This window comes from Larus michahellis, chromosome 2, assembly GCF_964199755.1.
Source record: "Larus michahellis chromosome 2, bLarMic1.1, whole genome shotgun sequence".
In the NCBI taxonomy this organism is placed as follows: domain Eukaryota; kingdom Metazoa; phylum Chordata; class Aves; order Charadriiformes; family Laridae; genus Larus; species Larus michahellis.
In genome coordinates this window covers 161,151,836-161,178,199 of record NC_133897.1, presented here as the reverse complement: position 1 = coordinate 161,178,199, position 26,364 = coordinate 161,151,836, and the positions used below count along the sequence as shown (strand labels likewise).

At 45.0% G+C, this 26,364-nt stretch overlaps 1 protein-coding gene across 9 annotated transcripts in view; it reads left to right on the top strand.

Moving 5' to 3' along the window:
• The first annotated feature begins 5,376 nt into the window (after nucleotides 1-5,376).
• Nucleotides 5,377-26,364, top strand: part of ST3GAL1 (ST3 beta-galactoside alpha-2,3-sialyltransferase 1) — an 87,949-nt gene continuing 66,961 nt past the window's right edge. For 2 of the 9 annotated variants that reach the window (XM_074577883.1, XM_074577884.1), the window contains exons 1-3: nucleotides 5,377-7,315; nucleotides 22,072-22,161; nucleotides 24,778-24,843. The gene's annotated coding sequence lies outside the window, so the exon portion shown is untranslated. Of the gene's footprint in view, nucleotides 7,316-21,493; nucleotides 22,162-24,774; nucleotides 24,844-26,364 lie in introns of those variants that run through there. The other 7 variants (XM_074577880.1, XM_074577881.1, XM_074577887.1 and 4 more) reach the window with 6 other exon arrangements.

Here is a 26,364-nt window from a genome sequence, read left to right as displayed (position 1 = left end):
GAAACTGAAACACACGCCTAATAGACACTTCAACCTAATCAACAACGTTTATTTTCTGAGTCTAAGTCTAATTTCACCTTCCGGTTTATTCCTCACTGTCCTGGGGGTTAGCTGAAATGAAATAAAATGAAATGACGCTAATAACTTCACAATGATTTAACGCACACATTTTCAAGTCTCTGCTTGGAAAAAGCTGAGGATTTTGAGCTGAAGCGGCTGGGAATAGATGGTACTCAAGGCACTGTGAGATCAAGATGCACAAAGGTGAATCAGGTGAATTTTACTGTTGTGATTTTCCATAGGTGATGCCTGAACTGCCAAGAGGGATCATTTGTGTTGGGAAGATTGAACATGCTACATGTGTATGAAACACCTCAAAAGTATACTGTATCTGTCTCTCTGCCATATAGTTACTTACCTTTATCCTCATTTTATGTGCTTATGCCATTTGTTTGCTGTGCAGTAAATTATTGATGGCCGATGAATATTCCTACATGAATTTAACTTCCTGTATCCTGACAGAAGTACATCGGTTTATCTGTGTCAATATCCTCACAGTGTTTTATTCTTATTTAGTGCTTATTATTCCTCTGAGGCTTTATATTGTCCTTATAGCAAAAATTGCATTTATCTAAGAGTATAGAAGCCAAGAAGTATTTCGTAGCTCAGATTGTTTTTTATGTGAACTTGCTTCAGCTCCAGATTTGCTGAATATTTCTGCAGATCGAGCTTTTGGTGTTTACTGTGTGTTTTTAAGTGCTGTGGTACTGAAAGGTTTTTCTGACTTTCTCAGATATTTATTGAGAGCAGGTTGTGCCATATAACAACCTTCACCCGCAGCCAACGCTCCTGTATGCAGCACTAATGAGTCTTAGAAGGTAAAAACACGTCTCTGGGTAATAGTTTGGCCTCAAAGGGAATCCCGCTCAGATGTCAAAGCTATCTCAGCTGCGGTCCTGCACGCAGGTGCTGCGAAGCAGATGCTGAGAGCACCAGCCATATGTCAGTACCACTGAGCTCTCACACCTCCTCGCCGTTTGAACTCCAAGAGCAACCAGGGAAAGATGTTGGATGCTTTTTTTGTTTCTTTTCTCTTTGCTTTTAACCCACCTCAATGCCAGAGACTGATGCTGTGAAGTGTGGAGGCTGAGGATGTGATCTAAAAGCCCATTTTAAATCTCTGAACTCTTACCAGTTGCCCTTAGTAAGCTTTGGATCAGGGGAGACTACCATAGTTCGGTGACATCTGTCAGAAGTGCAGGGTGTTGTTTGCAAAAAACCAAAACAACAACAACAACAAAAAAAGCCAAGAAGAGCAAACCAGATGAGATAAACTGCCTATCAATTATGGCAAAGTCAATTGGCATCAGACAGCATTATAAACTCTGTTCTCACTGTGTATAATGCGCTACTGTAGCAAGTTATGTAAAATAAGGGCAGTGCCTGTTACGCGTTCAAATACAGAACGTATTTTATCTCTTCAGTGGAGATAAGATATACGTAGACCGTCTGACTCTCTTACCAATCAGAATAAACAAATTGCATCAAGTCCATTTGTGTCAATATTCTAAGTTCCACATTTATAAAGTTTTCTGGAAGTATTTAATCTCTTTCACATCTAGTCGTGCCAATCAATAGGTGTATCTCTGTACAGTATATAATAAACATGAATGATTAACAACATAAAATACATATAGACTTCCCAGTAAATCACTTTGCCTTGTAAAAGAATCTACCTGCATGACCCTTGGTCCTGATCTGGGGGCATAACTGGCGATGTCAGTAATCACTCGCGCTACATTAATTGCGACAGCAATTATCCAGTGAAGTTTCAGCCTGTGCAAAGAATGGTCCCCTTCGACAGAATTAGGGGGGGAAGCTGGGGATGGAGCATTAGTTGGCCACACTCTTGGATCCTTTCCTTTTTTCTCCCTCTGGGAGTACGGTGCAGGGGTAACACTTAGCACATCTTTTAGAGCAAGCCAACCGTTTCTGAATGACAATTTATTTACACAGGCGAGGAGAAATAGCTTCTTGGCAACCGCGTGCATGCCAAATGCTGATTTTCTATTTTAACTTCTTCTTCTTGGCCTAGACACAATGGCACTCGGCTTGTTTGAAAGATGACAGATTACCTACTGAAGGGAGAGCAAATGAGGGGAGTGCAAATGCAAGCCCAAATCTGCACACTCCCAGTGAGATGCCTAACCTTAGAACCATAGAATCATAGAATCTTCCTGGTTGGAAAGGACCTTTGAGATCATCGAATCCAACCAAACAACCTACAATCTCTGCCACTAGAGCATGCCCTGAAGTGCCACATCTAGACATTTCTTAAATACCTCTAGGGATGGTGACTCAACCACCTCCCTGGGCAGGCTGTTCCAGTGCCTGACCACTCTTTCAGTAAAGTCATTCTTCCTAATATCTAATCTAAACCTCCCCTGCCGCAACTTCAGACCATTTCCTCTGGTCCTGTCATTATTCACCTGGGAGAAGAGGCCAACACCCACCTCCCTACAACCTCCTTTCAGGCAGTTGTAGAGGGCAATGAGGTCTCCCCTCAGTCTCCTCTTCTCCAAGCTAAACATGCCCAGCTCCCTCAGCCTCTCCTCATATGACCTGGTCTCCAGACCCCTCACCAGCCTGGTAGCTCTCCTCTGGACACGCTCCAGCACTTCCATGTCCCTCTTGTACAGAGGGTCCCAGAACTGAACACAGCACTCGAGGTGAGGCCTCACCAGTACCAAGTACAGAGGCACGAACACTTCCCTGCTCCTGCTGGCCACGCTATTCCTGATACAAGCCAGAATGCTGTTGGCCTTCTTGGCCACCTGGGCACACTGCTGGCTCATGTTAAGCTGGCCGTCCACCAGCACCCCCAGGTCCTTTTCTGCCGGGCACCTTTCCAGCCACTCTTCCCCAAGCCTGTAGCGCTGCTTGGGGTTGTTGTGACCGAAATGCAGGACCCGGCACTTGGCCTTATTAAACCTCATACAGTTGGCCTTGGCCCATCGATCCAGCCTGTCCAGGTCCCTCTGTAGAGCCTTCCTACCCTCAAGCAGATCAACACTCCCACCTAGTTTGGTGTCGTCTGCAAACTTACTGAGGGTGCACTCAATCCCCTCATCCAGATCATCAATAAAGATATTAAACAAAACCGGACCCAAAACTGAGCCCTGAGGGACACCACTGGTGACCGGCTGCTTGCTGACATACTTGAAATTGGTTTGGGGCCCAAAGAGCTTTTAAAATAATCAAAATGACTACTTTTTAATTGCAAATCTGGAGTAACTATAAAATAGAAGCAAAAGCTGGACAATCTAGGAAAACAAGGAAGAGTGTGGAAATCAGCCCATGAGGCTGAAACCCAGGCTGTTTTTGAGCATCCGCAGAGTAGGTGCCTCCTCCCTTTGCTGTTGCAAGGAGTTAGGAAGGGACAAGAAATGAAATCCATAAAATTGAATCACTGGTTATTTACCAGCAATTAGCATTCCCAACTGCCACGAGTGACTAAGCTGGCGGTCCTAACACTGCATTGTTTAGGCAGTTAACAGGAGGTTGGCAAAAAAATACTCCAGACAACCTTCAAAAAATAATCAAAAGCCAACATGTCTTAGACCCCTTCTCCAACACCACCTGGGTCCAGCCCTTTTGCAGCTTTAGGTTAAAAAATGTATGGCTCCTCTGTCTCTACCTTGGGATGAGAGATGGGAGACCCATAGTTCTGCCCACATCTGGTTTACCAGTGTGTGTAAAATGAAGAAGTGGTGAAATTGCTTCATTTCTCCTCTATTCTGATCAGTGCTGGTGATAACAACTTCCTTGTTATGGCTTGCAGACTCCAGCACACCGCTGTGTCGATGCATAGGAGGGCTCAAATCTGAATCTTAAATAAAAAAAGGATTTTGGTTCCAGCACAGCATGTTTGTAAAATATCTACTGACAAGACAAAAAAAAAAAATTGTTCTACATGGCCTGTAAAACATATGTTAAAAATTCTGCATCATAGACCATCTTTAAATTATTCATTTTTAATCCCTTCAGCCTTGAAGGGCCTTTAAACATTGACTACTGAGAAACAATCCTGCCACTGAGGGAACAGCTATAAAATAAAATACTGGCTACTTAAAAATATAGAGAAAAAATTCTTTACCTAGACAGTTTCTGCATTTTAAAATATGGATAAAGGGCTGGATCCCTGCTTGGTGAAAGCTGATACAGCTCCTTTGATGTCTGCATAGCTATCCCCCATCAGCAGCTGAAAGCCCTGGCCCAGAGTTGAGAACAGATATCGTTTCTCTATATAAGAAGACAAGTGAGATTTGCATGGTTGGTTCAAACTATTTCATATTCACTGAGCTGTTGAGGAAATACTGTCTGTGAAACAAATCCTGGATTCTTTCCCAAAAACATCTAAATGACACTTGCTAGGGAAATGCTACAGTACAAAAGGGAGCGGATCCAACCCTCCGGGTTGGACCCTGCCGTAATTACTATGGCATTATCAAAGAGCACTTGCTACCTGCACGCTCATTGAGGTGCATCAGTGAAGTTGAGAGCATCCAAAGGAGTTAAGTGAGTGTTAACACTGGTACAACAAATAGAAACAGGTTCCACGCTTGTTGTTTCAGGAGGATTTGGTCTCGTTCTCTCCTCCTTGCTCAGCCTCACACTGCTAGAGGTGGCACCGGTGGAGACCTAAGACACTTCTCCATGCTCAACCCCTACCCCGCTGTCACACCTCCCTGAGGCACCCCTGGGGCGAGCACCATCCTCTTCTGCCTTGCTCTAAGGAAAAGTTCTTTTCTGACCAAAACAAGCCACTGCAGATGTCTCTTCCATATCTCCTCCTTGCAACTTGTATCCAAGGCTGGTGTGACCGGAAGGGTACACCATGTCTTACCCCTTGAATACTGCAGATAAATGGTGCAGAAATAAGACAGAAAATGCAGAGAAAACTTAATATGATCCCCTGCTCCCTTTCTTCAGTCATAGAGTTATAGAATCATAGAACAGTTTCTGTTGGAAGGAACCTTAAAGATAACCTAGTTCCGACCTCCTGCCACGGGCCGGGACACCTCCCACTAGACCAGGCTGCTCAAAGCCCCATCCAGCCTGGCCTTGTACACCTCCAGGGATGGGGCAGCAACAGCTTCTCTGGGCAGTCTATTCCGATGTCATCTTGATTAACTATCATTAATTAGGACACTCTTGACTTTCCTTGGCACAACCTTGATACAACCTGTAGACACAGTAGTAAAATGTTATATATTGTATGATGAAAAATCACTTGTTTTATTAGAATCATTCTTTTTCTCTGTAAAACTCACGGACAGACCGGGTGTGGTACAACAGGTAGTGAAATGCAAAGGCTTCTCCTTCTACAGGTACTGTTGCTTTTCTAGGATAGTCCTCAGAGCCCTCATCACCCTCTCATTCCCTCCATCACCTCAGGAATGCTTGGGAGAGATCTCCAGCCCTGATGCACAGCCTTTTTGCTGGTGAGCTGTTCCCCAGTGATGTTTTCATAAACAGACCCACTCACCCACAATCGTCAGGAAGGAAACGAAGCAGCGAATTCAACTAATTTGCCTGAAGGTATGAGAGTGTCAAGTCGAGTGGGTTACAGAGACTGTCGCAGGTGATCAAATCAGAGTTCCTTAAGGGCCCTATCCCACCTCCAGCAAAGTGGCTAGCAGCTCCTGGGAAAAAGCAGGGAAGAGCTATTTAATAGAATGTTTCCCCCACACAGTAATTCCTTGTGTTGATACATTCCTTGTAAAAGAAGCCTAGTTGTTTTTAGTTTGGGGTTTTTTTGTGTTTTTTTTGTCTTTTTTTTTTTTTTTTTTTTTTTATCCTCATTACTTTAGATTAAATCCCTTCCAAGCCCTGTTTATGAAGGATATAATACTATGTTGCTCTGGAGTATCCAGGGGCAGGATTTAGTGATGGGGTAAGTCCCTTGAAGGTTTTGTACGGGCTTATGTTCCTAAGCAGAAAGCTCAGCCTGCCACGGGTACTCACACCCGAATGCAAATATCTGCACGGCGCAGTACACGATATGACACCGGTCTAAATTCACACTTGAGCTTTCACTAATATAACTCTATGGAAACAAGCTCAGTGATGATTGATGACTTACAGCTCCTACGTAACGTGCTACAGTTGCCAGTTGAAGTATGTTGTGCTGGATGTAATAAACCAACGACGTGGGCAGTTTCAGTAAATAGATTAATAACCTACAAACTCATCCGCTTCACAAAGGGAGTGATGCTCTGTCTGTCCAGCGTTAAGGAGCATGTTTTTCAGAGCTCAGGAACACGTTCTCTCCCCTGACATGTGCCGTGGATGTTCACTCTGCGTGTTAAACTGCCTACGGAGGGACTGGAGAGAAGACCAGAGAGATCATTTGCTGCTTTGGAGGTGCTGTAACCTCCCCGCTTGTCGTCTTGGCTCCACTCTTTACATATCGACACTAAAAAAGCCAGCATTATGTTGTTAAATAGTTTTAGCAGGCACTTCATCAATTGAATGTATCTGTCTGGGGGATTCTTAAACGATGCTGTATTCTTTTTAAGTCTACAGCATTTTATAGTCACCTTAAAAATGTCTGATGCTGGACCAAAAGAAGAGATGTGCTATTTTTTTATTATTATTATTATTAGTATTAACGATGCAAAGTATTTTTATTTTTTTTTCTCCTCTGAGAAGCACGGAATTTCTTTCCACTTTTCCCGCTGTGATCAGCGCTGGGATCCACGCAGCCCCCTTTCAGTTTCGGGGTGGGGGTGAGCACACAGGTAGTTCTGGGCGGTGACCCCCCCACCCAGGGAGGGAGCAGGGATGTCACCCCTCCCCAGCTCAGGGGGAACTTTGGGTTGCCGGCCGTGCCCCCTCCCACCCCCGCCCTCCCCACGTCCCGCAGCCCTGGCGGGGGGCGGCGCGCATCCCTCCCTCCGCCGCGCAGCCCCCGCGGGCGCGCAGCCCCTCTCAGCGCCCCCGGGGGGGGTGTGTGTGTGTGTGTTGGGGGGTGGAGGAGAGGGGGGGTCCGCCCCGGTACCGCCCTGCCCGGCTCCGAGGAGGGGCCGGCGGGGGCCACCGGCGCCGTCCACGTGGCTAGGGGCGCGTTATATGAGCGGGCAGGAAGCCCTGCCGGGGAGGGAAGGGGAGGGACGGGGCGCCTGGAGAGGCTCCGCGGGCAGCGCAGGCAGCGGCAGCAGCACCAGAAGCGGCAGCAACGGCAGCAGCGACCGCCCGCCCTCCCTTCCCCGGCCATGGGGCTTGGCGGCCCGCCGGCCCCCCGCACCCCGCCGTGAGTACCGCGGGACCCCCCTCCCTGCCCCCGCTCCTCCACCGCCGCCGCCTTCCTCCCCGCTTACCTGCAAATAAATCCTCCCGCTCCCCCCCGCTGCTAAAGGCGCGGCGGGAGCCTCCTCCGTCCTTCCAGCTCCCCATTCGGCTGTTAAGTTGTGGTTTTTTGGTTGTCTTTTTTTTTTTTTTTTGGTTTGTTTTGTTTTGATTATTGTTATGTACAAGCACGGGGTGGCCCCGGCGGTGGCGGAGCTCGCAGCATCCTCCGGCGGGTTCCCCGGCACTCCGGAACGGGGGAAGCTTCGCCCCATCCAGCCGGGATTTCCCCGGTGGAGAGGGGGGCAGAGGGCGCCGAGGTGGGCTCCGGAGCAAGGAGCCACCTTCGGGCCATCCCCGTGCAGGGGGACACCCCCGCAGGCTGCCCCTACGGCATGCCCCGCTCCGCGGGGGACCGGTGCTGCGTGGCGGCGCCGCTCTGCTGCAGGGTGGGGAGCAGGAGGGACCAGCCTGGAGGAGTCCTGCACTCTGATTATTATTTATTATTATTATTTTTTCTCTTTTTTTCTCTTGGGTAGGGTGTGCCGTGGGAGAGGAAAACAACATTACTCCGTTAGCTGGGGGGGGGGGGCGGAAAGAGACTAACTGTCTTAGGTACCCTCTCGCACATCTCTGCTTGCAGAATTAATTTCCAGTGGAGTATAAATAACTAATCTCCGAGGTCAGCAGTTTGGTTGTTAGGTGTGCTTTTATTGCACCTGATATATTTATCTCTATAGCAAACGCACATCCCAGGTCTTTACTGTGATTGATTTTAGTCTTGGCATTAATGAAAACAAGCCAGTAAAAAAAATGCCTTCATGCATATTTACTAGTTTGGGGCGCACAAGATTTTTCAACTCTTTGTAACGGTTGGGCTTGGATGTATCCAATACACTGAAATAACTCATTCATATAATTGTGAGTCTGAATTATATATTTGCCTGCTGGGCACACATGTTAAAGGAAAAACCTCCCTAATTATGGATCTTTCAGAGAGATTGGAAGGGTGACAAAGCCCTTGTAATCTTTTGGGTCAATTTTCATAAGCTCCAAAAGCTCCCTTTGAAAAGGAAATTAAATTTCAGTGTGGAAAAGAGACAGGAAATTCAAGGATATAAAAAAGAGAGAGTCCCTATTCTACTTTGATCCTATCCTCAGGAGTTCACTTTCGTTGGTGCTCTTCAGTGGCATTAAGTTAAAACGAAGAGTTGCCTTTAACTGGAGTCTTCCTGCCTCTTGGCAGTTCGGAATACTCAATTAGCAGCACACTCCTCCTGTGTATTATTTACACGGTTTTAGCTGGAGGGGTGTCTCTGTGTGAAGCATCTGCTTGGAACTATTTGGATGGCGACATCCATAGTGTCCCGTGCGATCCATGCCAGCCAGTGCCTTCTCCAGCCGATATGTTTGCCCCTCCACAACTTTTACGGCTCGATCCAAAGCTGGCGGTTCTCTGCCCAGGTTCTCTGCCCACTGTTCTTAATGCCTCGAAAGAGTTCTTCTCGTGTTAGAAGAAGTTGTGGTTGGCCCTGGGTCCTCTTTCCTGGTTTTGGCAGGATGGTTATCTGCAGGGCACAGCTGTGCTTGAGGTATTTTCTGGGCTTATCTGTGAACTTGACGGTTTTTAATCTGTTTGGACACATGTTCAAGCGGTGGCCAGCGGTGGAGGAGGGAATGGTTGGATGCAAATAAAAAAGGTGGATTTGTTTATTAGTTAAATTGTTTTCTTGATTATCCTGGAAACAACAAAGCCCCTGCATAGGTCTATGGTGAACTTGGGTCTCTGTTCCTCTGCCAATTTCTCACTTCATTTACTCTGTTTTGGTGCTGCTGTAGGATAACATTTCAGCACCAGCAGGTTTAAATCCTGTGCCTCAACAAAGTCCCGCTCCATGGTCCTGCCAAACCAGCTTTAAAGCTACTGCTAGATTTTTAAAGTACACTTCTGTCTAATATACGTTTATTTTACCTTTCTACTAGCAGCATGTAAGAGCATAGTCTCTGAAAGAGCGAAAGACGAGAAAAATCCAATCCCTTATTTTTTTGGCTTTCTCACTTGGTGCACAGACTGCTTGTACAGCGAGTTGAATTTTTCACACATCCTGGTCAGAAAGGAATTTGCAGCCTTGTTTGCAGTTTTTCATCCAAACTGGATGATATTAATAATGGTGATGGCATCTCAATCGAGGAGGGTAGCTTTTAAAACTAAACATCATTTTATATGAGGCTTTGTATCTGCTTATCAATTTCCTTTTCTGTTTGTGTAAAACTAGGAGTAATTTGAAGGGAAATTAGGGTCATGCAGATGGCGGTTCCATCTTTTAGGTTATCACAGCATCTTCTATGCCAAGTGCATAGCAAATGCTGTTGTTAAATGATAGTAGTAATATGTTTGTATTAGGAGCTTCTTTTAGAAGTATTTTCAAAAGTGTGGTGAAGCAGAAACGTGCTTTTAAAAACGAAGGAGTAAGAGCAAATCCAGGTCCATAGCGTATTTCAAGTGTTGTTAATCCCACCACCTGGTGGAGCTTTTCATGGCACTGGCTGAGGAAACGCTGAATAAGGATACATTTTTTTGTGTTGTTTCAACACTGTCAGACGCTACATGTAGAGTTTCTTTAACTTTTTTTTTTCTTTCTCAAAGCAGACAATTAATTTTCTATATCCTACATGTTCCACACTTTGCAGAAGGCAGCACAGGGCTATTGGTGTCTCGTCTGAAAGAGCACTTATCTGTAGATAGATGAATCAGTGAAGTAGGATACAATTTTTATGTTTTTTTTTTTTTCCTTCCTGTCCTTGTCTTTTCCTTGCAACACACTTTTTTCTTTTCTTTCTTTTTTTTCTTTTTTTTCAAAGGCAATATGATGCTGGCATAGAGCGTGACTGTGACTTGGGCACCCAGAAGCTATTTGTTTTCACCTAGGAGCACTTACGTGGAAGAATTATTTTTAATAGCCAGCCCCTCTTCCAAGACACTCTGATGAAACCTTTCCGTGCAAGCTCTGTTCGCTTTGTACTAATAATTTCAATATAAATATTGCTATAAACTATTTGCTAAACAGCCTGCATACAATCAAGCTTGCAAGGAGAAGAGAAGCAGCCACATTTTTGGCCGATCTGAGCTTATTGTTATGGTTTAAAACATGGACGTAAATTCCATGGAATAAGGCAAAGTGTGTCAGAGGTACCTTTGCCCCTCTCTGAAGTATGTAGTCCTGCCTAACTGCATCAAAGCCTGTCTGTCATGTTTATGTTATGCCAAAGAACTGCTAAATGAAAATCTGAGTAAGTCAGAGTTAAAAATAACTTTAGGAATATCTGTCAGCTCACACCTCAGAATGGAATTATTTAGAACAGTGAGAAACTTCCTTGTCCCATACAAATGTTTCCTGAGCATTATGACTAACGCAAAAGACCCAAACTTGCAGACAAATTGCTGTTGTACATGTTTGTATTACTCTTATTGCCATAGTGCCCGTGTCACCAGAGAACAGACTAACGGAGGCTTCAGCTACCCCAGGAAGGTGGTCCCAGGTGGGGGTGATATCTTACCCGGGTGGTCCCAGGTATGCCTGGTCACACCAGTGAAATGGATAAACACCTTTGCCGCCCATCCAGAACAGGTCTGCATCCTTCTCTGGGCTAGCCTGGTGTTTGAAGATTGACTCAACTCATTGCCCAGTAGGCATCTGCTCTGTGTTGCCCAACAGGTATCTGCTCCAGGGAGCTGTGAATCACCTACCAGGCTTCAGTGATCTTTGCTCCTTAACCATAGTCACTCAGTGCCATCTGAACTGCCCGAAACTATCTGTTCTGGCCTTCTGGAGCTGGTCCAGAAAGATGTGAATCTCTGTCTCCTTGTGTCATATTTGAGACCCCAGAAACGTGGCTTTGATATCTAGGGCATCTCCAGTGGCAACTGAAACCTGTGTTTGGCAACTGAATTGACCCTGTGGAAACTACTTGTGCATTCTGAGCACCAGCCTTTAACTTATGAAATAGATAATGTTATCAACATAAGTGGCCTCTCTTTAGGAGGCAAGTTTGTTGGAGAGGAGTTGTCTCCTACCCCGTAGAATTCATAGAATCATAGAATTGCCTAGGTTGGAAGGGACTTTTCAGATCATCTAGTCCAACCATCAACCTAACTCTGGCAAAAACCATCACTGGACCATAACTCTAAGCACTATGTCTGCCCGTCTTTTAAAAAACCTTCAGGGATGGTGACCCAACCACTTCCCTGGGCAGCCTGTTCCAATGCTTAATAACCCTTTCAGTGTAAAGTTTTTTTCCTAATATCCAGTCTAAACCTCCCCTGGCACAACTTGAGGCCATTTCCTCTTGTCCTGTTGCCTGTTACTTGACAGAAGAGACTGACCCCCCACCTCTCTACAGCCTCCTTTCAGGTAGTTGTAGAGAGTGAGAAGGTCTCCCCTCAGCCTCCTTTTCTCCAGGCTAAACAACCCCAGCTCCCTCAGCCGCTCCTCATGAGACTTGTGCTCCAGACCCCTCACCAGCTTTGTTGCCCTTCTCTAGACACGCTCCAGCACCTCAATGTCTTTCTTGTGGTGAGGGGCCTGAAACTGGACACAGCACTCGAGGTGGGGCCTCACCAGTGCCGAGTACAGGGGGATGACCACTTCCCTAGTCCTACTCACCACACTGTTCCTGATACAGGCCAGGATGCTGTTGGCCATCTTGGCTACTTGGGCACACTGCTGGCTCATAGGCTCATATTCAGCCAGCTGTTGACTAACACCCCCAGGTCCTTTTCCACCAACCAGGTCTCCAGCCACTCTTCCCCAAGCTTGTAATGCCACATGGGGTTGTTGTGAGCTGAGTGCAGGACCTGACACTTGGCCCTGTTGAACCTCATACCAGTGGGATCAGCCCACTGATCCAGCCTGTCCAGATCCCTCTGTAGACCCTCAGCAGATCAACACTCCCCGCTAACTTTGTGTTGTCTGCAAACTTACTGTGGGTGCACTCAATCTCTTTGTCCAGATCACTGCTTAAGATATTTAAGAGAACTGGCCCCAGTACTGAGCCCCGAGGAACACCAGTCTTGACCAGACACCAACTGGGTTTAACTCCATTCACCACCAGTCTCTGGGCCTGGGCCTCCAGGCAGGTTTTTACCCAGCGCTGAGTACTCCTGTCCAAGCTATAAGCAGCCAGTTCCTCCAGGAGAATGCTGTGCGTAACTTACTGAAGTCCAGGTAAACAATATCCACAGCCTTTCCCCCATCCACCAAGTGGGTCACCTTGTCATAGAAGGAAATCAGGTTTGTCAAGCAGGACCTGCCTTTCATAAACCCATGCTGACTGGGCCAGATCGCCTGGTTGTCCTTCATGTGCTGCATAATGGCACTCAGGATGATCTCTTCCATAACGTTCCCCAGCACCGAGGTCAGACTGACAGATGCAGTTCCCTGGATCTTCCTTCTGGCCCTTCTTGTGGATGGACATCACACTTCCTCGATGCCAGTCAAACTGGGACTTCCCTGTTTTGCCAGGACTGCTGGTAAATGATGGAAATTGTCTTGGTGAGCACTTCCACCAGCTCCCTCAGTACCCTTGGGTGGATCCCTTCTGGCCCCATAGACTTCTGTATGTCTAGGTGATGGAGCAGGTCCCTCATCATTTCTCTTTGGGGGGATTACAGGGGCTTCATTCTGCTCCCTATCCCTGTCTTCCAGCTCAGGGGTCTGGGTACTCGGGGAACAACCAATTCTACTGCTGAAGACAAGAAGGCATTAAGTACCTCAGCCTTCTCATCCTTTGTCACCATGTTCCTGCTGTCATCTAATAAAGGATGGAGATTCTCCTTAGTCTTCCTTTTATTACTAATGTATTTATAGAAACTTTTTTTATTGTTCTTAACTTACGAAGCCAGGTTAAGTTCTAGTTGGGCTTTGGCCCTTCTAATTTTCTCTCTACATGGCCTTTGTAGCCTTTCTGAGTGGCCTATCCCTTCTTCCAAAGGCCATAAACTCTCTCTTTTTCCCTGAGTTGTACCCATATCTATCTGTTCAGCCAGGCCGGTCTTTTTCCCCAATGGCTTGTTTTTCTGCACATGGGGATGGCCTGCTCCTGTGCCTTTAAGACTTCCTTCTTGAAAAATGTCCAGCCTTCCTGGACGCCTTTGCCCTTCAAGACTGCCTCCCAAGGGACTCTGTCAAGCAGACTCCTGAAAAGACCAAAGTCCACTCTCCGAAAGTCCAGAGTGGCAGTTTGCTGACCCCTCTCCTTGCCTCTCTAAGACTTGAAAACTCTATCATTTTGTGATCACTATGCCAAAAACATCCTCCAACTGTCACATCCCCCACAAGTCTTTCTCTGTTTACAAACAATGGATCCACCAGGGCTCCTTCCCTAGTTGTCTCCTTCGCCAGCTGTGTTAGGAAGTTATTCCCCAACACACTCCAGGAACCTCCTAGACTGTTCTCTCTCAGCTGTGTTGTATTCCCAGCTGCTATCTGGTAGGTTGAAGTCTCCCATGAGCACAAGGGCAAGTGATCTTGAGATTTCTCCCAGATGCTTGTAGAATATTTCACCTACCTCAGTATCCGGGTTGGGCAGTCTATAACAGACTCGCACCATGATGACACTCAACCCTATTGTCACTGTCATTAAGTTCTTGACATCCATAACACTCCCTAACACACAGAGCCACTCCACTGCCTCTCCTTCCTTGCCTATTCCTTCTGGAGGGTTTGTAGCCATCTAATGCAGCACTCCAGTCATGCGTGACTCCTTTTGTTCTGATAAGGGCTCTGGGCCACCCTTGCACTCATTATCAGCAGCCACAGAGGAACTGCTGTCCCCGTTCTGGCCACCTTTCCCACTGTTACCCCATCCTCCTCTCTGCTCCAGTTCTGAGCATCCCATGCTCTGGTTCGTAAGTAGCAAACTCAAGTAACTTTGTGGAAAATGTCCTATAAAGCTTTGAAAAGCTCCTGTGAGTCAGGGCTGTACAATACCCACTGCTGTGAAATAGCCGTGGAGTGTGGAAAGCAGGGGGGCCCTTGGGGGACAGGGAACTCTTTTAAAAAGAAACTCCCAGTAACGTCGATAGAAGCTTCTTCTGAAGCGTGAGTTAAGATTAGGGATGTCACCAATTGTAAAGACTGTAGTAATTGCTAAAATGCAATTCTGGGGGGAAAGGAGGGTGGAAAGCAATTTGTTCCTGGCTCTGCTGGGCTTTGAAGTGCTCTCAATTACGTTGCTTCGTCTGGACTGATGTGCACGTCCTTCCTCTGAGAGACGAAGACTTGTCCCCTGAGTATAAGAAAACAAAGCCTTTAGGCAGAGGGGGTATTTTATTTGCAGGGGCAGACAAGACATCTGTAAACCTCATAAAATGACAGCTGTTACTGTCAGCGGATCGCTGGGCATCGCAGAGTGCAAGAGAGGCATAATGTAAATGGTTGGACCCTGCGTCTGGTGACAAACGTTTGAAGCGTAGCTTTCTTGCTCTGAGGACATCATCTCAATAGACCCTTTGTTTTTTGTAGTATCTTTTCCATTTCTCTGGAAGTCCTTTCTCCCATCAGTAGTTTGCGATATAGGCTAAGCCCTCCACGGCTTTCTACCTCGAAAGATTTGAGTGAGGGAGGAGGGACTGACTGTGGTTGGAGCCACAGGGTCCAAACATGACCTTGCCCATCTTTTTGGTGCCTGACACAGGACTGCTGCTGGCATGGAGGTGACCACACATGCTCTGGGTATCCCTAAAACTCCCCTGAGCCAGATCGGTCCTTATCCATCCCTTTGGAGGACTGTTCTGCAGAGCAAAAACCAGCACAGTGATGCTGAGGTATTAAATTGGATGCAATTTTAAAATGTCTCTGGACTAGATAATTGCTACTGACATTTTCCCCGAATCAGTAGATTCTTTAATTTTTATATATATATATATATTATTTAGCTGTTGTACACCAATACAAAACAAAAGGGTTGTTCCTTTTAAAGGACACTACGTTATTTCTGGAGTCTGGATCTTCAATCAATGGCTTAATCTTACATATCTGAAATGCTGTGTGTGCTGACACATCACAGTGCTGTACCAGCTCGACAAAGAAATCTAATTCTATCAAATCTGCCAGCGCAGTTAATATGACCCTGCCAGGGAAGCATAAGGCGTCACCTCCATTTTTTTTTAGGTAGGAATCAGGTTCCCTATCTCCAGCTCAAATTAAATGCACACTACATGTGGCCAGATTTGGTTTTTTTTGGGTTTTTTTAAGAGATGTGCTTACATCCTGGCAAGCAAAACCGTAGATCAAATTGGAAGGTGTCATCTGAATATTTGGGTTGAAACGTACCGGTTTGAGTCCTACAAAAAGTCCTTCTTTGGGATTAGTCTTGAAGCAGAGACCTGCGTTACTTCATCCTCAGAATTCTGCAAAGTCTTATGTAAGGAATGGCGTAGGGCTACCTGCAACTTGAATCGGAGCTGACCTTATGGTATGTGTTTCTTTTATGTGACACCCTATGGTGCGTTTGAAGCTGTCAGGGTGTGATAAAGGCATCCATGCCTGTATCTTAAAGTCCTTTTGTCTGATGGGTTGTGGTGATGCCTTTTACATGACCTGCCCTTGGGCAGGTATACAGGCTGCAGCCTGCGTTAGCACAAGGCTTTAGCTGCTAACACTATTGCTCCATGCATCTAATGCTTTCTTTTACTACACCTTGATTTAAATCAGTTTGTGCAATTGATCTGACTTAAATTTTTTTTGTGACAAAACTGAGAAAAATACTGGTTTACGTTGAATCAAAGCAAACTTTAATTAAACAAAGGCAGGTCAAGGTAATTATGGTTTTGATCAAGTGAAGCATTCTTGCTTTTTGGTTTACTTAATCTTAATTCCAGGTCCATTCCAAAATCTCAGGTAGTCAAAATTACTCATTTTGAAAGAGCCAAGAAGAAAGTTTGCCTTCAGAAATGTCACAATGATTCCTCTGAATTTCATGTGACCTGCATCGACACAGTTTATCTCAGCCAACAACAATACTGATATTATACCTGAATTTGGGTTTTTGTTTCTTGTTGCTTTGGAACTATTTTTGTATTGAAGTTATTATTCTTCAGAAGGTTCACCTAGTTTTTCTCTTCAGGGGCAATTCTGTGCATTTCAAGCAAAGAAAGGATCTCTCCTGCTTCTCTGTCTGATGCTTATTAGAAGAATTAGAAATCTTTCTTCTTGATCCCTCTCGTCTTTCTCCCTCCCACATCCTCTGCTTTTCCCTTTCAGATAAAATTTGCTCTTGTTGAGAAGCAATGAGTATATGATCAGGTCTCCTGTGGCTTCACTCTGCATCTTGCAAAAAGACCTGCTGTTCTTCCCAAACAGTTGGCTTAATCCTAGCCTAAAAATTCACCCTGAAAAGTAAAAATGAACTTTTGCATGCCCTGTGTCCTGTTAACAAAAGTTCAGCATCAAACTGCAGATGTTAGGGCTGAGGGCGTCCTAACATCTCTAGGTGATCAAGCAGTAGCACCGGTGGAAACGCAAAGTGGGTAGATACTAAGTTTGCAGACAGAACATTGGAGGCACATACAGTTCAGGAGCTGAGAATGCCATAACCTTTGCAGTGAAGTTATGCAAGTTATGATGAAGTTATCTCTCACGCTCTGGAGATTATGCTGTAATGGCAACACAGAAATGCAAGGAAAAATTACATCAGCCTTTCTAAAAGGTTAGTAGTTAAACAGACCCTTGCAAAAACTTCTCTTGCTTAGGAAGGCAATATTCAAATGTAAACTGGCTCTTATAAAATATCATATGGAAATCACAGTCCTCTTTTATGGTGCTAAGAGGAGGAAAACAGCTTGGAAGGATAGTGTGGGGATGCTTTAAAAATTTGGCAAAAGGCAGATCCCTTCTTTTGGGCTGCCTGAGAAGCCTATGGTGTGGCTTACCCGTGTAACTGGGGGCTCTGTAATGGGGCCTGAGGATACGGCTTTGCTTCAAGATCTCATCTCCAGGTGAAAAACTTACCTCCACTGACATTATTCTGATGGCTGTAGCCTGGTGATGTCAGGTGTCCATAGAAATATGAAGTATTTAAAGCCACACTTCTTAAAGTTTTTAAACGCTTGCTAAAGGAGAACAGACTATTTCTGTGGCTTCCACCACTCCCCTTCTTCTGTCATGCTTTATTCTATGTATGCCAACATCAAAGCGAACGAAGACATCAAGAGAGCTGGGGACACTTAAACTCTGCATCTGAGGTCAAACGTGTGGTGGTGAGAGGATACACTTGTGGCTGAGAACCTGGAGCCACCTTGGAGAGACAAGCCCCATCCGGTCTCAGCTCTGCTCCAGACTTGCCAGCTGTAAATGACAGGGTTTCGGTTTCCTGGGTATTGAGTTCAGCCTGTAAAATGTGTGGAGACTCCAGTAAAGATACAAATGTTGCCCTTTTGACCAACAGCTTGATTTTTTGAATCAGGAAAGTAAAAGGAAATCTTCAACCGCGTGGACAGAGGAGCTTTAGAGAATGGGACGCTGGCTTTAGCAATTCACTGTCTGCGACGCCATTGAGCAGTTCAGTCATCAGAGATGTGCAAAAGCACTGCTGATGCAATGGAAATCACCTGTAGTTCTGCTTTACCTACTAAAATGAGTTTATTACTGTAGTGCTGCAAGGATCATGCAATTTGGTGCTTTTTCCATGTGGTTGTTGTTGCGCTGCTTTTGCTTGCCTGGTTCCTGAGACCGTACAGGGGAACGTAAAGTGTCATGGACTCACTGTGGCTGTTGCAGCAGATTTTCTGTGAATATTGCAAAAATATGCAAGGATAGATATGAAAAATTAAAAACTGCTTCAGAGCAGAAATGACAGAGGAAGAGCCTGTATCGTGGTAGCAGGATGCGTGGAATAGCAGCAGCTACACAATTCTGTGATGAAACTGCAGGGACGCGGGAGCATAGCCATCGGCCATCTCAAACGGCCACTTCATTAGCTTGCTAGGGCAGCGAGATGTATGGGTAGTCTGGGAGACAACCTAAGAAAGCAAACCCATTAAAAAGCATACTCATTACAGACAAACTTTGGCCCAGGCCACCTGTTGTGGTTTGACCCTAACAGGCAATGAGGATCATGCAGCCCTTCACTCACTCCCCCACCCTCAGTGGGATAGGGGAGGAGAATTGGGGAAAAAAAAGGAAACTCCGTGCGTTGAGAAAAGGGCAGTTTAATATAACAGTAATGGAAGAGAAGATAATAAAAACAATAATGATAAAAGAATATAAAAATGACTTATGCAATACAATTGCTCACCACCTGGTGATCAGCTCATCTGATTGCGGATTCCTGCCCCCCAGCCAACCCCCATTTATATACGGAGCATGACGTCTATAGTATGGAATATTCCTTTGGCCAGCTTGTCCTGTCCATGCTCCCTCTCAGCTTCTATGGAAAGCTGAAAAAGTCCTTGCCTTATTATAAGGATTACTAAGCAACAATAAAACAATATGTGTTATCAACATTACTCTCATACTAAATCCAAAACACAGCAGCTACTAGGAAGAAAATGAGCTCTATCCCAGCTGAAACCAGGACACCACCGGATTAGGTTTGACAGGACTTCTTTAACTGTATACCTAGTTGTTTGCAATGTTCAGGTGCTTTTTGGCCCCTTTGAGAAACTGAAAGTGTTTCATTCACCTGTAGGATATGTGCACTGTAAAATATTTGAGGGCATTGGAGAACTGTGATGCATATTCCAGACTCAGGAAAAATGGGGTGATTTAGGTCTCTTACAAGCGGGAATTTCACTCAAAATAAATGTGATAGAAATTAAGATGCCTACTTCTATTTTTTTTTTTTTTTTTAACAGTCCTTTAAAATCATGGAATTTTTCAGAAAAAAAATTATAATGATCAATATATATGTATTGGTCCTCCAAGTGTTGCTGTGATTTGACATAATGCTCACCATTCAGAGAGTTAAATTACACCAAACAGAGCTGGGTGTAAATGCCTAGTTAAGACACTGATTTGTGCCCTACCTGGGCTTCTCCTAAAGCACTGTAACTCTGGGGTGTAAAACGGCCGGCCAGTGCTTCAAACAGAAATAAGCCTTGAGCAGCTACATTAGTGGTCATGAGGCCAAAGAGGGAAGGAGCGGGAGATGGATGCTGGCTGTTGAAAAAATACGAGGTTGTTGAAAAATGGAAGGTGATACAGTAATTGCAGAAGTGGCTAAAACATTTACTAGTAGCAACGAAACAAAGGAGTTTAGAATAAGTTGCCTCTCTGCAAGGCGAGAGTCTCTTGTCGATGCTGAGTTAAGTGTAAGCATTGGCAGAGGATGCTGCTATGTAATTGCAACTAATTTGGGGATTTTTCTTAATAGGGGAAAAACCGGAGGTGTGGGTGGAGAAGAATCGATGGGTTAGAACTGCCATCCCAGCTCGTTTGGAGGGGGATGTTTCTGTTTCACAGAGCACCGGGAGAAGAGGGTGCTTGTTTCTTCCTCTGCTGCCATCTGACCTGCTGCTGGCGTAGGAGAGGGGCTCATTTGTCGTACTTTGTTTCTGCTGGCTTAAAAGGAGGACACACATTTTTCCTTTACCTGGATGAAGAATGCAATTTAAAGCTGAAATTTTACCATATTCAGCCAGAAGTGCTCAGTGTGTCACTGCCTCTATTGTTTCTTGTAGAAGACCTTCCCCCGCCCCAGTTTAGACAGTAGCCCTTTGTCCCTGTGGCTTAAAATACCCAAGTCCTGCCTGTGGGGACTGTCAACACACTAATGGACAAACAATCCTAAGAAGTTTGCCCCATTCAAAGTTCTTATTTTGGAAAAAGTTGTCCTGTGGGAACAAGCCTGACCAAGAGTTAGATATTGGTGCAGCCAAAAGCAATCCTTCGATGCTCCTCAGGCAAGCTGTCAGGGACCCACACATTCAGCTTTTCTTCTTTTGTGTGTGTGCGAGTTCTTAAAGAAGCTTTGCTCCAAATGTCATTTCCCTGATTTATCTTACCACACACAAACTTAGAGGTTCTCTGTATTCTATGAAAAAAAAACCAAGCACAACTTCATTTTGGAAAAATGGCATTTCATCAAGGTGTAACTCTCCCCTGAGGTTGTTCTCAGAGCCACTAACCACACTTTTGGCATGTCTCTGAGTTTGGAAAATAATATTATGAGTCTGGCTGTTGTCTGCCAGTAAAAATTTTACACCCTTACTGTCTTGCTTGGAAATTTACTGGCTGTGAGACGCAGATGCAGAATATACCCGTGTGTGTCCTCAGTGAGAAGCTTCTCATGGAACAGCCTGAAGGTAGAACAAGAGTCCCCGAGGCAACTTGCTGTGCTTCCAAGGCTTGCTTGGCAGAGGTGCACACACCGGGAGTGGGATTACCAGGGTGGCATTTAACCCTTCCCACCCTCAGAAGAAACCTACTGGCTTGGCAAGACAGCTCTTCCACAAGGTGGAACTTGGTGCCGTTGAAACTGGTGCTCCCTGCTCCTGTGCTGCTGGCATCCTCCTCACTTGAATTGTGAAATGTGGCACTCTGCCATCGCTGCCCAAGGGTCATCTTGAGGGTAAAACCAGGCGAGACTTGCTCGTTTGGAAAAGCATCTCCTTCATAGTCCCTCACCTCTACAAAGGGAACCGTTGTGAATTTGTCAAAGCCTGGATACCCTTTTTTACTTTTGTATCTAATCAGGTTTCATTTGACAAGTGTAGTTCTTAGAGACGGAAATTCTGTTATTAGGGCGCTGACACTTTTCTGAATATTAAAAACCCTCTTGCTTTTATAGCTGTCAGAATCAATCTTTCAGACCTTCTCTTCCAGCTGCCATGCTCTCTTCTGAGCTGATTGCTACTCCTGATCAGGTACGTGGCAGCATCGCTTCGCCTGACACCAACAATATTGACTTGCAAGGAAATTAAAGGTGTTTCCACATCTTGGACCAAGTGCTGTGTTTTGCTTTTAATCCTCTCTTCCGTCAGTAACAAATACTGCATGATGGTTTCAGCCTTCTCCGAGAGAGAATAGGGTCGTGCACAGTAACCTTGAGTATAGACGTGTCATATCTAATGAGCTCATTAGGGCTTGATCTGCTCATTACCTGGAGACTGTTGAAGGCAAGACCAAAATATCTCGCGGAGACAGAGTGGGTAGCATGCTTCCCTCTGAGTCAGCACAGGGATGTTGCTCAGCACGTGTGTTCGAATAGATTGCTGAAGCTGTCATCTGCTTAACGAGACTTAGGAAGCTTGTGACTTCTTCTCATAATCTTTAAAACACATGGCACTTGTATGAACAGGCTTACTGATGGTGGTTTCCTTAGCCAAACACAACAGGACTCTTCAATCTGTATGGCAGAGTGCTTTTCTTAGAGCCATCAGTCATCACCGTCCAAGAGTCCAGTAAATACAAATTTTCTTTGTTACAAAGTTACCCTCCCCTTCCCAAAGGAAATTCTTTCATAGGTGTGACAGTCCTTGACAATCCACTTATAGCCCCTATTGAATTTCAACTTCCCGTCCAAAGTTGTTGGGATGCGAGATTGTTACAAGACTTTTTTTTCTTCCTCAAAGGCCACAGAGTAAGGGATCCTTGTCAACAGTACATGGTAAGAGATTTCAAACCCGATGAGTGATCTTTAAGGCATGGAGCAGGAACCTGCAGAGTGACTTGGGTGTTGGGAGAGTTAAAATTGTTTTTTTTCTTTTTTTTTTTTTTTCAGGAGGCTCAGAACAAAGCGACACAGCTGGTAGCCAGAATTAAAGGTGTCCTTCAGTCTGCTCAGTAGGCTATTTTGGGAGACATAAATGATGTAAGTGTCATGGCAGAGAGACTAAACTACTCCACATCAAATAAGAATAGTATTTACGCAGGCTCATGCTATCCGTCTCAATAGGTAACTTCATAGTTCCCCATCACATAGTTCCTCATCCCATCACCCCATCCCCCCATCAAGATTTGTATCTTGATCTAAATAGGATGGAGACTTATATCGTAGCCTCTTTCACCAGGATTTTCTAGATGCACACTCAAACTGGTGTGTCAGCAGGGACGTATCACAAGCATGATGAATGGCAAAAGCTATATCCTTTTGGTATAACTGAACAGTGATGCACGGATTCATCAAGGTGGTTTTTGATCTTACCTAAAAATAAGCAAGGTACTCACTGGCATGTTGGTCTTTTATTGTCTGACCCTTCAAAGGAGACAGTGACAGAGGAAGGACACAAGTGACTTTCAGATGACATTGCATTCATTCGTAACAATGCTGGAGTTCTGTTGAGATGCTTCCTAAGGATGTTACGTGCATCTGGCAAAAGCTCTGCTTATGTTTTCCTTTGATATACACCCAGAACCAGAGACAGATGCTGTAAATCAAAGTAATTAAACGTGTTGGTTTCTTGTAAAAGATGGTTACTGTAGTTCATTTCATGGTTCAGGGCTCTGCCTGTGTGATTTGAAGGGGTTTTTTTTGTTTAGTTTGGGGTTTTCATGTTTGCTTTTCTTTCTTTTTTTTTTTTTTTTTAATTGCAAGGCTTATTTAATAATTTTGTAGGCAAAAGTATTTGGCAATGACAAACAACTTCTGTGGGTGTTATCAGCCGCACTTCCTTTGCTCCTCAGCTCAGAGTGCTTTAGACAGAGTGGGAGAGGGACATGCTGAAGGAGAATTGCTTTGTACTTAGCAGAATTAGAATAAGCCCAGCAAGCACATGGTTTGTGCTTAATTCCAAGAGCCTGAATCTGATCTCACTCCTACTAATCTCTGAAGGGATTATTCCTGATTTACACCGTGCTGAATGAAATCAGAATCTGGCCCTGAAAGCCTATTTGTACTTCAGACATTGTCTCAAGGCAGCTGACCTGCAAATATGAAAAAGAAGCTTGGCTTCCCGCAGGTTAATTGTTTAAATTTGTCAAGCTAAGTGGACTATAGCTTGTTTAGCAGGGTTTATTTTAAACTAAAGACTCTTTATCCAGGAAACTGCATTGCAAAAACTCAGGCTAGAATCCATTTACCTCTGTTGGACTAATAAGAGATGGTAATCAGAGGACCTTCTTCGGTACAACACAGTGCTCTTTATTTGCGTAGTACCTTTCTTCTGAGGATATTAAATGCCTACTGCATTGCAATTCTGGAAGCTGTTCAGCCAGACAAGTCTCTTTAATGACCTGCAGTGACTCTAGTTGCTAGCAGTGAAGTAAAAATAAGCTAGTACAGTAGGTCTCTGGTCATGAGTGACATCTGTAAGAAAAGGTCTGCAACCTAGAACAGGGTGAAGCGGTTAGCTGAAAATACTGGGGTTTCTGGAATAAAGGCTACAACTTACCTATCTGCTGTGAAGAAAATGGATCTTTATTAGCACAACTGCAGCTAGTGTTCACTGACACAAGTGCCAAAGGCAAACGTACAGTTTTGCGGTGGGAGAGCACAGGTTGCCTTTAGATAGTCACGGCCAAATCCTTTACAGCCCCAAATTGATATATTTTTTGTTTACGTTTTGATTGTGTACATGCTCATTTTTAAGGCTGTGTTTATATCATACCTGTCTGCATTGTGATAAAAGGAAAGTGGAATACACCTTTTCATAGGGCTGCTCTAAAGGAAACTAGTATGTTACTACATATCCACTTATATTCCCAAATGAACAAGTCACATTTGTCATTGCTGCAAAGCACAATTTTGCTGTAGCAACACACTTGCGCTGTGTTTGAACTGCCTAAACACAGACATATAATGTCAGGGAGCAAGATGGGTGGCCTCGTGCAATGGCTGGCCTTATTCCCTTTGAAAATTTTATTCTTGAATTCTGTTGTCAGCTTTGATTTCCCCATAACTGTCTCTTTGCCATGACTATTTGAGATGCTGCAAGCTTTAAACTACAGGAGTGCTATATAGCAATCATCAGAGTCGTTAATATTTATAAACACTAAAAGCATGGGGGACATGAGTGACTGAATCAAATATCTTAATTGCTGTCTTTGGGAAGAGGTGGGAAATGGCTGTCTCAGCAGACTAGCAGGGTATATTCGCAAGGGGAAATGACAAGGCACATCCAACGTTGTTCAGATGACTGTGGAGGGTCCTGTGTTTATGGACCATAGGTTACCTACAGCCCATAATTCATCAGCAATTGATGTGGTACAGTGCGGGAAGATTTTACTCACACTGGTTCAGTTATCCCATACAAACATCTGCTCCTGCTGTGGAGCTGAGCCACCTTTTCCTCGCTGAAAGCGTGTCTGCGACGTTAAATATATTGAGCCAAATTTGACATGCACAGCCATTTGACTGGATAATACCCCTAATTTTCTTTAAAATGAGTAAGGAAGTCTGCTACTTCATCAAAGGCGTAATTTAGCTTTATTGCTAGTTGCTCCAAGTTGTTAGCCATGACTAATGTAAGCCCTGCCTGTCTATCAGCAGAGACTGGAGGAGCTAACGACTGTATTCCTGGAGAAGAGACTTCATTGATTCAAGCTGAAATAGCTGGTGAGTGATGCTCTGAGGAGTTTGCATTAAGAATAAAAACCTGGCTGGCTTTGTGTAAGAAAACCATGCAGTAAACTCTCAGTATTTTTCTCCGTTTTCCACAAAAAAACATCATTGTGTCTGCAGGTCTATGCCTCTTTCTATTTTCATATATTCTTTATCAAAGGTCTGGACGAGGGGATTGAATGCACCCTTAGTAAGTTTGCAGTTGACACCAAGTTGGGTGGGAGTGTTGACCTGCTTGAGGATAGGAAGGCTCTACAGGCTCTACAATGGTATGAGGTTCAACAAGGCCAAGTGCCGGGTCCTGCACTTGGGTCACAACAACCTCATCCAGCGTTACAAGCTTGGGGAAGAGTGGCTGGGGAGCTGCCTGGTGGAAAAGGACCTGGGGGTGTTGGTTGACAGATGGCTTAATACGAGCCAGCAGTGTGCCCAAGTAGCCAAGATGGCCAACAGCATCCTGGCCTGTATCAGGAACAGTGTGGTGAGCAGGACTAGGGAAGTGATCATCCCCCTGTACTCGGCACTGATGAGACCACACCTCGAGTGCTGTGTCCAGTTTTGGGCCCCTCACTACAACAAAGACATTGAGGTGCTGGAGCGTGTCCAGAGAAGGCCAACGAAGCTGGTGAGGGGTCTGCAGCACAAGTCTTGTGAGGTGCGGTGGAGGGAGCTGGGGTTGTTCAGCCTGGAGAAAAGGAGGCTGAGGGGAGACCTTCTCGCTCTCTATAAAAAAGGAGGCTGTAGAGAGGTGGGTGTCAGTCTCTTCTCCCAAGGAACAAGCAATGGGATGAGAGGAAGTGGCATCAAGTTGCACCAGGGGAGGTTTAGGATGGATATTAGGAAAAATTTATTCACTGAAAGGGTTATTAAGCATTGGAACAGGCTGCCCAGGGAAGTGGTTGAGTCACCATCCCTGGAGGCATTTAAAAGACAGTAGACAAGGTGCTTACAGACATGGTTTAATGGTGGTTTTGGCAGTGTTGGGTTAACAGTTGGACTCAATGATCTTCAGGGTCTTTTCCAGCCTAAAGGATTCTAGGATTCTATGATTCACCTGATGTAAACCAGAATAAGTGTCACAGCCATATAAGCAAATGTATGATTTAGTGGGTGAATGAAACCTCCTGGTTAACTCTGTACTGCTTGGCAAAGGTCTCCCATCCTGCGTCCTTTCCTCTGCAGTGTGTGCATTAACTTGGGTCTGCTTCATCAAAAAGGAATAATGCTGGAGCTTCCTTTGCAGCTTTTCCTCTGCAGCTCTGATCAAATATGAGAAAAAACTTCTTTACGGTGAGGGTGACAGAGCACTGGAACAGGCTGCCCAGGGAGGTTGTGGAGTCCCCTTCTCTGGAGACTTTCAAGACCCGCCTGGACGCAGTCCTGAGTAATGTGCTCTAGGCAATCCTGCTTTAGCAGGGGAGTTGGACTAGATGATGTCTAGAGGTCCCTTCCAACTCTGAAAAATTCCGTGATTCCATGATTTTGCCACTTGATTGAATCAAATTGCTCTAAACA